This window comes from Amia ocellicauda, chromosome 6 (genome assembly GCF_036373705.1).
Source record: "Amia ocellicauda isolate fAmiCal2 chromosome 6, fAmiCal2.hap1, whole genome shotgun sequence".
Classification (NCBI taxonomy): Eukaryota; Metazoa; Chordata; class Actinopteri; order Amiiformes; family Amiidae; genus Amia; species Amia ocellicauda.
In genome coordinates this window covers 48,936,318-48,951,198 of record NC_089855.1, presented here as the reverse complement: position 1 = coordinate 48,951,198, position 14,881 = coordinate 48,936,318, and the positions used below count along the sequence as shown (strand labels likewise).

Genomic DNA, 14,881 nt, shown 5'->3' with positions numbered 1-14,881 from the left:
ATGTAATGTTGAAATAAACCTTTATTATGTGTTGTAATTACAGGGTGATGATAGTTTATTATTTAAGGAAAACAAAACCATTTTAGTTATTTACATTAAGCCAGCTTGTATGCTGTAGGAGAAAGAGTGTGTTTGCAATGTATGAAGGGCAACAAAGCAATATATATCATAATATTTGAATAATGAAAAAGAATAATTCTCAAAAGCATTAAAAAAGTGAAATACAATTAGCTTAATTACACCACACCAGCCGTTGTGGGCACCAAAGTGGCTCTCCAACCACCGAGATGCATCACCAGAGGCTGGCAGGGGGTGTCGCACACACTCAAAGCACTTTCGGAGCAGGGTGCTTCAAGTTGTGTCAAACTGCAATGTGGTACATGCCACTGTACAGAGCTGGTATTGAGCTACAGGCTCATAAAACCTCCACTCCAGTAACTATCAGTCAATTTTCATTTAGTATAGCTCCCTTGGCAGTGTAGCCACTGAGCACTTTAGAGCTAGAAAAAAACCAGACAAATAAATAAATAAGCCATTAGTCACTGAGGAGAGAAAAACAAAAACTCCTATAGGAGAGCGTATTGTTATTATTTGTATTATTTATGTCTTAGCAGACACCCTTACCCACAAAATACAAGAGCAATACAAAGTGCAATACAGCCTAGAATTACAGATCAAAATAGTACAAGTACCAAATTACATAAGTGCATCAGACAATATACAGTCCTATACGAGTCCTACATCCTAGATTTTTGAGCTAATAATTCAATCAATCAATCATTCACTTTTTATTTGTATAGTGCCCTTCACTGGGTAGCAACAGACAGGTAAACATACAACAAATGTATAGCAAAATAAAAAACATAAATACAATAAAATCAAATTTAGACCTGTAAACATTTTACATGATCTACAATAAAGTGAGTGAACATTTAAGGAAATTAACCATTTAGGCACGGAGGAGAGAAAAACAAAAAAATTCCTATGGATGGCATGTAGGAGAAGCTGAATCTCTGGGGGTCCACGGCTTAAGGCCTAGGACTAATGGTTGACTCCCCTCCAGGCAGTATAGTTATTAGAGCAGCAAGGAGATCAGAAAGTTCTTTATCGGTGCTGCTGGCTGTACTCTTCCCTCTGGAGGAGGCCTCTCGCTGGCCATCGGGGGTGGAGGGTTTGGACCAACAACAGGCTTTGGGTTGTGATGGCTCATCAAACCTTGGGTGTGGATGCCCCGTTGACCCACCGTGGTGAGGTGCTTCTGGGATGGGTTGTGCCTCATCAGACTTCCATGGTGGGGGACAAGGTGCCTCGTTGTACCCTCAGAGGAGGCTGTTGCTGGAAGACAAGAGGGCAGTCGTGCTCAGATACTGGTCATGCAGTGCAGGACATTTCCAAAGACAGTTGTGCAATTGCATGTCCATGGCACACCGGCGGCACTATGAAAAACTGAGACTAAACAGATGAGTCTTCAGACGTGATTTAAAGGCTAAGACATCTCTTACATTGGCTGGAAGATCGTTCCAGAGCTTCGGGGCCCTATAACTGAATGCTTTACCACCTGCGCTTTTCTTGTGTATTTTAGGGAGCGCTAAGTAACCGGCTTCCTGTGATCTCAATGGCCGACCTGGAGTGTATTCCATAAGGAGATCTTTTAAGTAGGGAGGTGCCAGTCCCTTTAGTGCTTTAAATGTTAATAAGACACTTTAAAGTCTATCCTGTAGTGCACAGGCAGCCAGTGAAGAGAAGCCAATACTGGTGTGATGTGTTCATGTTTTTTTATTTTTGTTAGGATTCTTGCAGCAGCATTTTGGACTAACTGAATTGCAGAAATTGCTCTGTTTGTGCTGCCTGACAGAATGGCATCTGCCAATACGGTTTTCTAAGCGGTGTGGTCAATTATGTCAAAAGCCGCACTTAAGTCTAATAAAATAATAACACTGGTGTGCCCTACATTGGAGGACTGAAACACGTCATTCAATACTTTTAACAGGGCCGTTTCTGTACTATGGCTGGAACGGAAGCCTGATTGAAGTTCTTCATAAAGATGATTATTGGTTAAAAAAGCTGGCAGTTGGTTTGCAACTACTTTCTCTAGAACCTTAGAAAGGAAGGGAAGATTTGAGATAGGTCGATAGTGTTTAAGTTGGTTAGGGTCGGCACTGGGTTTCTTAAGAAGTGGTTTAATTACAGCTGTTTTAAATGAATCAGGAACAGATCCTGAGGATAAAGAGACATTAATAAGATTGTGTATTCTGTGAATAATTAATGGCAGAGATTGTTTTAGCAGTTTAGTGGGTATAGGGTCTAGTGCGCAGGTTGTTGTTTTCATTTTAGTAATTAAGGAGACCAATTCCTGGTGATTTACTATGTTAAACGAGTCCAAGGTAGGCCGGGGCTGTGAAGGACTGCATGTGTCGGCTATAGTATCTATGTATGTTTCCTGTTCTATCTGTTTTCTAATGCTGTTAACTTTGCTATTGAAATGATCCATGAAGTCACTACAGGTGAAATTGGGGGGGGGGATAACCTCTGAAGGCTTTACCTGCTTGTTAGTAAGTGTCGCTATTGTATTAAAAAGAAAACGCGGGTTATTCTTATGCATCTCTATTACATTGGAGTAGTAGGCAGACCTAGCAGAGGACAGGGCTGCTTATTATACTGTCATTCCATGCCATGTGGAAGACCTCTAGTTTTGTTTCTCTCCATTTACGCTCACATCTACGGCATTTGGCAACAGGGTAGTGAATTTATGAAGAGCAGTGGGATTTGGGCAGCGAGTTTCTATATTCCTCTCCTGTGTGTCTAATTCTACTCCAAGCAACTCCAAGGCAGTGGTCAGAAATCATTTGGTTTTGGGGTGATATTATTAGGTTGTGGATCTGTACCCCCCGGGAAATAACTAGATCTTGTGTGTGGTTGTGACGATGTGTGGGTCCAGACACATGCTGAGTGAAGCCTACAGACTCCAATAGGGACAAGAAACTAACAGTGAGGGGGTCGTTTTTAATGTGAATATGTATGTTAAAGTCAGATAAGAGATTGCTAAATTCAGTTATAAAAAAAGGAATAGGGGCCTGGTGGCCTATAAATAGCTATAAGCTGAAGAGGTGGATTCTACCTGGTGAATTTCAAAAGATGTGAAGCTGTCTAATGGCTTAGTAGAGGCGCAGGTCTGTGCGGTAGATGGTGGTCAGCTCCCCCCGCGGCATGTTGCACGGGCCTTCTGGCAGTAAGAGAAGTCATTAGGGGAGGCTTCTACTAATGCAATAGTGTCATCTGGTCTGAAGCAGGTCTCAGTCAAGGTGAGCACATCTATGTGTGTGTCAGTATATGGTGTCATTTATTAAGGCTGCTTTGCTAGGTAGTGAGTGGATGTTTAAGACAGAAAGCTTATACATGGGAGGAGTAATGTGAGCAGGTAGTTTCTGTCTTGTAGTTTTTATTTTTATTAGATCGGGGTCAGGCTATGCTGGGAGCTACAGGCAGACTGCAGTGTAGGACTGCGAGTCTGCAGCCTGACCGGTGCTCTGAGGAGTCACGTTTTTAAACAACTAGCTATATTATCAGATAACATTAGCGCTCCTCTCCGGCTCGGATGGAGCACATTTCTTCTGTATAAGCCAGGCCTTTCCCAAAAACAATCCCAATTGTTCACAAAAATGAAATTATTTGATGCACAGCCTGCTGAAGGCCTCATCCCCTCTGTGTAATGTTGGTAGTGGGCCAGAGACAATTACATTCTGACATCGTTTTTTCGCTGTTTTGAAAGCGATGTAAAATTTATTTTTAAAATCTCTGATTGTCTATGTCTAATATCGTTAGTGCCAGTGTGAATAACCAGAATAGAGACTTTGCCGTCTGGCAATTCATCCAATTTAGCTTCGATGTCAGAGACTCTGGCTCCCGGGAGGCATTTTACTTCTACTGCTGGTGACACAATCTTTATATTTCTAACTATGGAGTCTCCAATAATGAGCACCTTCTCAGCAGACGCGCCGCCAGGGGTACAAATCTGTTTACGGTCCGAATGGGAGACCGGTGCGCAGGAGCTCTAGCTCTTGATTTCGTGCTTCCAGAGCCTCTCTTTACCAAGACCCAGCGATAATGCTGAGACTGCGCAGCCGCCGGTGTGGCCTATCGCTGACTACATAGGACGAATCCGTGTTTCTACAGACCGAGTCAAGCCAAGTCTCTGCCTCTTTTATATTTCTAAGAGTATCTACATGCTCCTCCAACACGCAAACTCATTCTGCCAACTCCTTATTAACTACGCATTTTGTGCAAGTAAAATGATCATTTTGGTCGGTGGATCTAACCATGGTAAACATGCTGCACGACAAACAGTAAATGGCGTTAGAAAAAGACATATTAGCAGTACTCCCCTTGTGTGTGCCGCTGTTGTTTTTGCTCCTCTTCTCTGAGGCAGATCCGTGGTGCAGGCGCTCCTGTGTGGGTCGCTGTTGTTGTTGCTCTTGCTGTTGTTGCTCTTGCTACACTTCAGAGGCGCAGAGACTCCCAGTCACATCCACACGTCCGCTGTCTCACTCGATCGCTCGTCGCTCGCTCAGGCCTGGCTTCCGCCAACAACATATCAAGATCAGACAAGATGTGAAGTCCTAGTTAATAGCTCAGGGGAAGGGGACATAGGGTCAGACAATATAAACATATGTTATAGGAGAAAATACATATGAGGTTCCACAGCTTAAGGCCTAATGGTTGCCTTTCCTCCAAACAGTATCATTTTATGATACAAGCAACAAGGAGATCACACAATTCTTAAGTGGTGCTGTGATCTTGCCTCTCATGGAGGCCTCTCACCAGACCTCGGGGGACTGGAACATCATTAGCCCTTAGGTGGGGTTGACTTGTCAGGCCTCAAGGTTGGGTGTGCCTTATCAGCCCTCTGGGGTGTCTGTGCCTCGTCAGCCCCTCTGAGGGGATCTATTGCTGGTAGACAAAAAGAGAAAATGGTACTCAGCTACTGATAGTAAAATGCAGTTGACAGAATACATTGTACATAGCATATCCATGGCATATCCAAAATGGCAGCAAACCTATAAACAAAGATACACTATATTCATCATAAAACATGGAATAGAGAAATTAATAGTTTTGCAATATATACAAAACAAATAAATAATAATAATAATAATAATAATAATAATAATAATAATAATAATAATAATAATAATAATAATAAACTTTTGTATGGAGTCTTGCGTCTCTGTTTTGTAATAATGAAACATAGAACATATTGCAAATATTTGCAATTCCCTTTCACTCTTTGTTAAATCTAGTCAAAATGAAACTTAACTAGCCAGGCTATTCACCCTTTTGATCAAACAGAAAATACAAGCTACAGAGTGTTTACCAAACTACAAAATACATGTTTAAGGGTTAGTTTATTGGGGTATGATGCATTCCCAAACAGAAGATTCATTCTTGAAGGTTTATTTCTATCATACACTTGAAAGATTAATGCATTATTTTGAATGTACGTACTGTTGAAGTAAACCTTTATTATGTGTTGTAATTACAGGGTGATGATAGTTTATTATTTAAGAAAAACAAAACCATTTTAGTTATTTACATTAAGACAGCTAGTATGCTGTATGAGAAAGAGTGTGTTTGCAATGTATAAAGTGAAACATAGCAATAGATATCATAATATTTGATTAATGAAAAAGAATATTTCTCAAAAGCATTAGAAAAGTGAAATACAATTAGCTTAATTACACCACACCAGCTGTTGTGGGCACCAAAGTGGCTCTACAACCATCGAGATGCATCACCAGAGGCTGGCAGGGGGTGTCGCACACACTCAAAGCACTTTCGGAGCAGGGTGCTTCAAGTTGTGTCAAACTGCAATGTGGTACATGCCACTGTACAGAGCTGGTATTGAGCTACAGGCTCATAAAACCTCCACTCCAGTAACTATCAGTCAATTTTCATTTAGTATAGCTCCCTTGGCAGTGTAGCCACTTTGGAGAACTTTAGAGCTAGAAAAAAACAGACAAATAAATAAATAAGCCATTAGTCACTGAGGAGAGAAAAACAAAAACTCCTATAGGATGGCAATTCTCAAAAGCATTAAAAAAGTGAAACACAATTAGGTTAATTTGAAAATGTATGGGCTAATTTGACAGTTAAAATTTGACAGTTGTGTTTTATGTTCTTTAGAAACACAATATTAATCATGGAGTCTAGGAGATTAATAAGGAGATTCATATGATGTCAACCACTCAGTGTTAGTGGAAGCCTTTGAAGCAATAGACATTTTATTAAATGTCATTGACCTTGATTAAATGTCATTCAACTTTAGGAAATGTTTCTCACAAATAAATGCCATTCACCTTGTGAAAATACATTCATGGATCAATACAAGAGCTGCACATTTATGGTCAAGGACAATCATGCATATTAACAATATAACTACAGCCCACAGCCACTGCAAATCTGTGCATGAATGGCAGCCGTTCCATTCCCTTCATATTTTTATTTGGAATTTGGGAGAAATGCTGTCAGTAGTTTATAGAATAAAACAAAAATGTAAATTTTACCCAAACACATACCTATAAATAGTGCCACCTCTTTTCATGCTCAAGAGAGGACCTCATTCACCCACTGCAGGCTCAACCAGACCCCAGAACACCACCACACAAAATATATGTTTTTCAAATGTACACCGGATTTATTTGTACAATGCTCGGACAGAACATGAAGTCTGTACCGTAGCAGGGGAAACCATACAAAGGGAAATGGGGATGCTAAGTATATAAAACCTTGCTCTATTAAAAAGGGGCAATACAATTATTAAAAACCCTACCCAAATAACACAAGGAAAATAGAATAGAATAGAATAAATAAAACCCAATTTCACACACACCAAATAATAAGAGAAGCAACACTTCCCTAAGAATAAACAACCCGTGAATCATTGTACAAATGTAAAGGAAAGAACCATAATAAATATTTAATGCCACATCCATGACACATCTATTTTGCCTCATCCACTAATATTATTTAAGTATGAAATGTATTTTATTGATATAGGTTAGCAATATTGGAATACCTGGCCATTTTAAAACAATTATGGATATACTTTGGCAACTGCAGCTCCTGTGCTTTTATTTTACACTTGTTATTTCTTGATGAACCTTTCCAATAACTATGAATTCAGTAGTTTACAACAGTGATTGTGATTTGGTGTGAGACATTTGGTTTTATTCGCTTGACTGAGGCAAAGATGGTTTCACACCAGGTCCAGATTGTCAAAGACACAAAGGAGTTAAGCCGATGCCTGCACTTCCAAAGCACGATGTATGTTTACGCTCTATAAGTGATTGTTTGATGTCCCTAATGTCTGATCTAATGTACATTTCGCAAGCTTCCAAGGACGAATAGCAGAGTGATATGGTCGAGTGCTCTGAGGTCCTTGCAGTTAAATATTATACATCAAATGAAATAGTTAAACTGAAAGGCAGTAACAAACATCAATTGCCAATGAAATGCTGTGCTGCAGAAAAAACAGATTAGTTTAACAACTGACAATGACAGATGCAATTGCTAATTATGACAATGGATAATAGGATTACAATTACAAATATGTAGGGAATATTAACACAGAAACAAATGCATAAATCATTAGGCTATCAATACCAATCCAATTGTCAGTAGATGGATTAGAGGCAAATCAGATTGAGTTGATGTAGTTATGAAAGACATCAATGCAGCATTGATCGATCGATACTATAATGTATTAGAGCAGTGGTTCCCAGCCCCGGCCCTGGGGGAGCCCCTACTCTGCCAAGCTCTCAGTTACTTTAGTGAACCTTCATCGACGTGACACTCGGCTTAGTTTTGACTTTCTAAATTGTGTAATAAATGGTGGTTCATTATTAAGTTATTTATATAATTATATTATTAACTTCTATTCTATGAACTCCTACTGTTTAAAATAATTAAAGAGCTCTGATTTAGGAAATTATTAGTTCAATTAAGGTTCAATTAAGTAATTGAGAACTCGGTTGGAACAGAAACCAGCAGGGTAGGGGCTCCTGCAGGACCAAGGCTGGGAATCGCTTGGCCCCCTGCATTGCTGCTTGCAGCTATATTTAGTACATTAATTTGTCATTGTCAGTTGTTCAACAAATCTGTTTTGTCTCCCGTACAGCATTTCATGGGCAATTGATGTATGTTTCGGCCTTTCAATTTAACAATTTGATTAGTCATTTATAATATTTACCTGCTTAATCACAATTTTGTTTTGTTAGTTATTTTTATCAGTTAACTTGTTCTGACTCCAATATAACATTTAATAGCCAATTGATGTTTAATGATGGTCTAGTTACCTGATTACTTAAGTTTCACCTGTATGCATTGTCTAGGGAACTTTAAAATGATCTTCGGGAGCTGCGTTACATATGCACTGGTGAAAGCATAATAGCTGAAACGTTGGCTGCCGATTTCACCACTTGAGCACTTCTGAGCACCTCCAGGACTTTAAGATCAGATTCCTCTAAGAAATAAAATGTGGTGTCTATGATCATGTTTGATAAATTATTGTTTGATGATAATACTGATGTATAGGTACATTTAAAAAAAAAATACAACTAATCAAAGATAAGTCGTTTTGGTAGATCATGGGATGTTTTTAATGGTTTCTTTTAGTTTTGATAGCAGTTAGAAAATAATTATCAATGTCAATCAATTTAGTACAATATATCTCAACTGTACTTTGTTGAACTTTAAATTCGATAGATTTCTAATACTAGGTATTGCAAGCAAGAAAATGGTCATCTAATTTGTTGTTGTTTCAATCCTAGATATGTTTAACACTAACCAAGTTGACATGTTAAAGCCAATTGAATGAAATACTTATCATAAATATATTTCCCCATTGCTAATTTGATATGATTTAGTAGCTGATATATAACTAAGATGGCTTCATACATGTACATGTTGTTTACTTAAAATACTTAATATTTTTTTCATTTGCAGTTTGTATTGCAGTCCAGTTCTTGTGAAATGTGTTATTAGATAAGGCATAGGAGGAGTCTGGATTTGTGCTTATGGCTGTCAGTATAAAAATGGATGTTGTCTCTTGAGGAAACCAGCCTGAGCAGCCTCTGCAGAGCTGAGATAAACTGATTATCTATCAGATCACAAAAGGTGAGTACATGAACTGTTCTGGGAGGAGAACAGTTATCACTAGAAGTTTTTGTTATTTAGTAGAACACACATTTTTTAGTATTATGTTTTATGTTAGCTATGTGATTGAATATATTTTAAAGGAGCTGCCAAAACACTATTTGGTTTCAAATTTGTATTATAAATGACACATCATATCTTATCATGATGTATTGATATGGTTTTTAATTTAAGTATTAATGTTTACTGTTTTATAAACTATTTACCAATCATTTAATGACACCTTCATATAAAGTGTTACCAGCAATTCAACTACATCAACATAATTTGCTTTGGCATTGGTTTTTAATTATTTTGAAACTATCCAGCTTTGTACTTCATAAACCAGCATCAGGTTGAAGCATTCCTTGTGCTATTTGCAGGGTTTGTTCACCTACAAAACAAGATGAAAGCCACCCTGATCACGACTATCATCGGCGTTGTGCTTTTCGCCGAAATTGTAAGTAAGATACTTTGTTTGGTTATTGTAGCAACACTCTGCATCTTTCGCTTTTCAAAAACAGAGCACATTAAGATAAGGAATTTGATAGGCGAACCTTTACACCTTTACGCAGCTCAATCTGGAATTGAAAGGTGGGATTAGAAGATTAGATTCAATGGGAATTGACTCCTTTCCGTATTTTGTGCATACTTTCACCATAATCTGAACTGACCAGTGGTTCCACAGACTGTAAACCCCAGAATCTCCATTATTCATTTTGGGGAAATAGTCAAGGACTATGGTTAATCTTAATATTTGAAACTAACTCTGAAACATGTAAATTGCAAAGAAATGCTCATTGAAATACTGTTCTGGTATACAAATTGTACAGTGTTGCAATAAACTATTTCATTACATTTTACAGGCTGTCGCTGGATACAGCACCTATGTGGCTAACAACAATGGGAGGAGAATCTATGCCATTGTGGTCCATTCATATGGTGAACATGATCGTGTTGATCTTGATAGTGGAGAATTTAAGAGAGTGGGAACTGGTTTTGGTACAGTGAAAATTACTGCCTATGACACCAACAACCGTTATATTTCAAGCAGATCAGTGGCTGCAGACAGAAGTGTCATTGTTGAAAATGATAGAATTTACCTTTCAAAATATGGGAAGATTTGGCAAAGAGAATAATAGATGACAGATTTTAAGACATATTTGAAAAAGGCAAAGCATGGAGATTACTTTAATGTATTAGTTGAATCCATGTTACCAGTATATTCTGAAATAATGAATTTACTGTAAAACCCTTAATAAAAAAAAAATCCATCATCATTTGTCATTGTTACTTTTTGGGGTCATTCTTGGGCATCACTGTTACAGACCTGGTAAGAGGTCATTTTTATCAACTATCTGAGTGGTTTTATCAACACTGCACTACACCAAAGGTAACTGTTGCTTGATATGTGGGGTTGGCCTGGGCAGAGCGTATTGTCTGTATGCAGGTTGATAAAAGGCAACTTGCTGGGAGTGGGGTGTGAATGCTCAAAGCTCTGTCAGAAAGCTCATTTTTATTTCACGGACATGTGCTCAATCTTAGAATAATGTAGCACACACATCAAGAAGTGCTTATCAATGAAAATGCCCCCCAGCCATTGTCTCAAGCAAGGCCAAGTATGTGTGTGTGTGTGTGTGTGTGTGTGTGTGTGTGTTAACAGTCTATTAACATGTTATTAATTATGTTATATTATATTATTACAAATTCTACAAATATAACCCTCTGACCTTCTTGCTGCTGTTACAGTTATACTGCCTGGAAGGGAGGCAACCATTAGGACTAGGCCCTAAGACATGGACCCCCAGAGATTAATTTTCTCCTACATGCAGTGACTTATCTCTCTGATAGAAGGGAGATTGTTTTTCTGAGTGACTCTCAATCTGAAACTTGCACATTGCATTCAGGTGTTCCACAGAGTTCACTCTTGCGAATGTGATCATTTAAAATATTGTAGTGGATTCAGAGGGGGAATGAGTGCAACCCCCTGGCATGCTATAAAATATATACTCCTACTTGGTCAAAGCATTTGACCTGTTACAACTGAACAGCAACACAACTGAAGTGATGCTTGTGGGAATACAATCAGGAAAGTGAACAATGTCAGTTTAGAAACTGACAACCATCAGGTCACTCCTACTAATTTTGTCACCAAAAACTTGATGTTAGATTTGACCCCAAGATACCTTTCAATGACCATATTAATTAAGTATACAGAGTAAATTTCTTTCAACTCTAGATCAGACTAAGACAGATACTGAGATACTGATGGTCCAGATACTGAGAAGCATGCACATACTTTCAATTCCTTATGATAAGACTTGTAATTCTCTGTTTGCTGACATAACATATCAGGGTCTTAACAGGAATCAATATGTGTAGAACCGTCTCAGAAATAAGTGGAGAAGTCACGGAGATAAAGCAAACAGAACTTTAATCGAGCTGCTCGGAAGCCCCACGTCAGGAATAATTCCTTCAGTGAGACTTAATGTTTACAAACATGCATACAACTTTATAGGAAAAATGACGTAACATCTTATGGCCGTTCATCCAATCAGAAGATACAGATCCGGGTCCGTTTTACAATCTGTCCTCCCGTGAAGAGGTGATGGATCCAAAGCAAATATCCATCTTTGATCCGTCTTAGGAAGATGCGATCGCACGGTCGTCATTTACCTAGTGTCAATCGCTCTTTAACAGAAACAATTCCTCCCTATCTGGAGAAACGATTAAATCATAAACAAATTCACAGCAGACATCTGTAGGCTATTTCGGCGCTGTGTAATCTTTCATTACTGACAGGAGTTTCTAACAAATCGACCTTGTTGACCCTTTACTTGTCCTGCTAAATCTAATCTGCTCAGTCTGTATACAAACTACTTCTAATGCTAGTATTAATATGAAACATTATATAATTATCACAAAACACTTTCTTCAACTTTCTATACAGAGTCTTCAATATGTACAGCACAATAGTGCAGCTTTCCTTTCCCACAAAACCAAAGAATTTGAGCACATTTCCCAAATCCTCGTGTTCCCTTCATTGGAGTGAGGTTGTTAGTGGAGTTCCACAGGGATCAGTACTAGGGCCTGTGCTTTTTCTAATCTATATTAATAATCTGGACTCTGGGATAGTTAGCAAACTTGTCAAATTTGCAGATGATACTAAAATAGACGGCTCAGCAGATACAATCTCGGTGGCACAGGTTGTTCAAAGGGACTTAGATAATATTCAGTTCAGTGGGCCGACACCTGGCAGATGAAATTCCATGTAGACAAGTGCAAGGTATTACATGCAGGTAACAGAAATGTCCACTATAATTACACTAAGGGAGGAATAAAATGTAAGATATTATTTATTAGAATGTATTTTTCTATGTGAAATTCTATGTGGTTCGGTAGAGAAAACAGACTTCCTCCCTTTTATCTAAGCTCAGTGGTAGCCTCTGGTAGCCCCTGGTAACCTTATCTGTATGTCCAGAAGACCAAAAGGGACCTATCCTCTTATTGGCTCCTAGCCAAATTCAAAAGGACCCCACACTTCTAAATTACATTTGCTTAAAGCACCCAAGTCATGGTCGTGGCAAAATGCTATTAGTTGGAAGGACACCTTATAAAAAGGAAAACAAAGAGAAGTTTAGCCTCTTAACTTATTCATTCTACAACCTGACACAAGACAGAGCAGGAGAGGAGAGACAGAGAGAGACACATTGCTTTCGGCCTGACCAGACTCATCTAAAGCTTTTCTGTGGTTAGAAAAGAGAAAACGGGTATTATGTGTTTCTTACGTAATCATTACTGTAATATTACTTATTTTCAGTAATATAATTGAATATTAGTTTCCTATTTGTAGCATTATGTTGGGTGTATTTTGATAAGAGCATAATAGCTCTGAGCTGAAGCACTGATCTAAAGAAGTCCTCTCCCCCCAAAGTTATCAGATTTCCTTAGCTCATCAGCTTGGAACTGGTTTACATCAAAGTGACAGTTTTGGGGAGGATGGCACCGGGAATAGGCCAAATAGTTTGGAATCCTGCTATGAGATGTCTGGAGAAAGGCGCCTGTAGGTAATAAAAAAATCTTTGAAGTGGACGAAAGCCGAAATCCTGACATAGAGCTACTAACCCGGGCCAACCGGCATTTCCAAAAGATGGCATCGATTGACATCAGTCATAAATCAAGCCCCCGTCCAATAGGACACTGGGGGCTGAAACCGAAATCCAATCTCACAAACTCAAGAACCAATCACCTATTGATCTGACAGGCGTATAAAGAACAGCGCACGCTCTCTCTCTCTCTATCTCTCTCTCTCTCTCGCTCTCTCTCTCTCGAACCAGAAACTCGCTGCCACAGCTCAACCTGTAGCTCTGTTGCCTGAACTGGAACCAGAAACCAACTAAGTCTTTGCCGGCAACAGAAGAGTTAAACTGGGAGAAGGAGATTGAGCCGTACGAAGAATTCTTTTAAAGGACTTTATTAAATAAGGAACTTTACAGACTGCGCTGCCCGCCTGTGCCCACCTGATCAGTGGAGTTTTACAGCTGGACAATTGACTAAGTCAACTGAATACGAAAGTGTCAGTCATTTATATAGCTATTTGAGTCTTAAGAAACTTGACCCTTGGAACCAAACAGGTCCCTGCTTTCCTCAAAGACTTTGTCTTCAAATAAGTACGGTCAGAGACCCTGCTTGCCAAGAAGATTTTGTACACAACCTTGGAGTCTTTCAAACCAGTGGAAAATCTGTTTGGAAAAGTCTCTACATTTGCGAAACCCCAACTTCCAGGTGCATCGACTGAGTGGAAGTTCTTGGACAAAGCCGAACCGGACTGCCTTTGTTCCAACCACACGGACCTCGTGCCGTGTGCTGTTATCTGAGCCCGAAGACAGAGAGGCCTCTCTGCGACGAAGTTCAGATAAGTTTAACAGTTTGGAGTTCATGATTCATGACATTTGAGAAATCACAATTAGAAATGTTAATCTGTGATTCATAACTCTAGAATGTGTAATATCATTTTGTGTTGCATTAAACTGTTTTTGTTGATAATTTTAGAAATAAAATCTGTCAACGCCGAGAAATATCTTCTCATTCCTGTTTAACTGTTTAGTCTGAAATTGACACAAATTAATAGACACCAGATTATAGGTGGCCCTGCCAATCCTTAATCATTGAATAATAATCAGTTAAGGGAAATTGTGATAACAAGTAATGATAGGATCTTTCTCGGCACCTAAGCGTAAATGAGACTGATATATATAACGAGAAGTTACCTGACATAAATACTAACCTGCGTAGTTATTTAATGTCTGACTAACAATACTAATGAGAGACTCACCTTCGTCTTACTAACCGGTATTGTAGTCAATGTGTTTATAACCTTTTTTGGTTAATGATTTGTGTGTTATCATATGCGATCCCATGGTCTTTGATTTGGTCACGAAAGTGATTTGTCTTTGATTTGTTGATTTGTTTTTCCCTTTTGTATAATTAGTGTAGTGCTACATTTAGTCTTTGTTTTTGAATAAATTGGACAATTTATATCTTTGGAATTGGTGTCTGCGTCCAATTATTAAAGAAATTGAGTTTTACAAGATTCCAGGATTCGTGATACAGTGATACTATAAATTCACTTCTTTAATTGAAATGTATAAGTGTACCTTACGCTACATATTTTTGTCATAAATAAATGATT

The 14,881-nt window shown here is 38.6% G+C and overlaps 1 protein-coding gene, 1 long non-coding RNA gene and 1 pseudogene across 4 annotated transcripts in view; 1 reads left to right on the top strand and 2 right to left on the bottom strand.

The window, feature by feature from the left end:
- Window positions 1-14,881, bottom strand: part of LOC136751661 (myelin-associated glycoprotein) — a 363,254-nt gene that overhangs the window by 191,345 nt on the left and 157,028 nt on the right. The gene's annotated exons all lie outside the window — the stretch shown is intronic.
- Window positions 1-14,881, bottom strand: part of LOC136751671 (tripartite motif-containing protein 16-like) — a 184,353-nt pseudogene that overhangs the window by 115,886 nt on the left and 53,586 nt on the right.
- LOC136751665 (uncharacterized) lies at window positions 9,087-10,469 on the top strand. The gene is made up of 3 exons (XR_010817048.1): window positions 9,087-9,171; window positions 9,573-9,649; window positions 10,056-10,469. It is a non-coding gene; the product is annotated as an uncharacterized LOC136751665 (long non-coding RNA).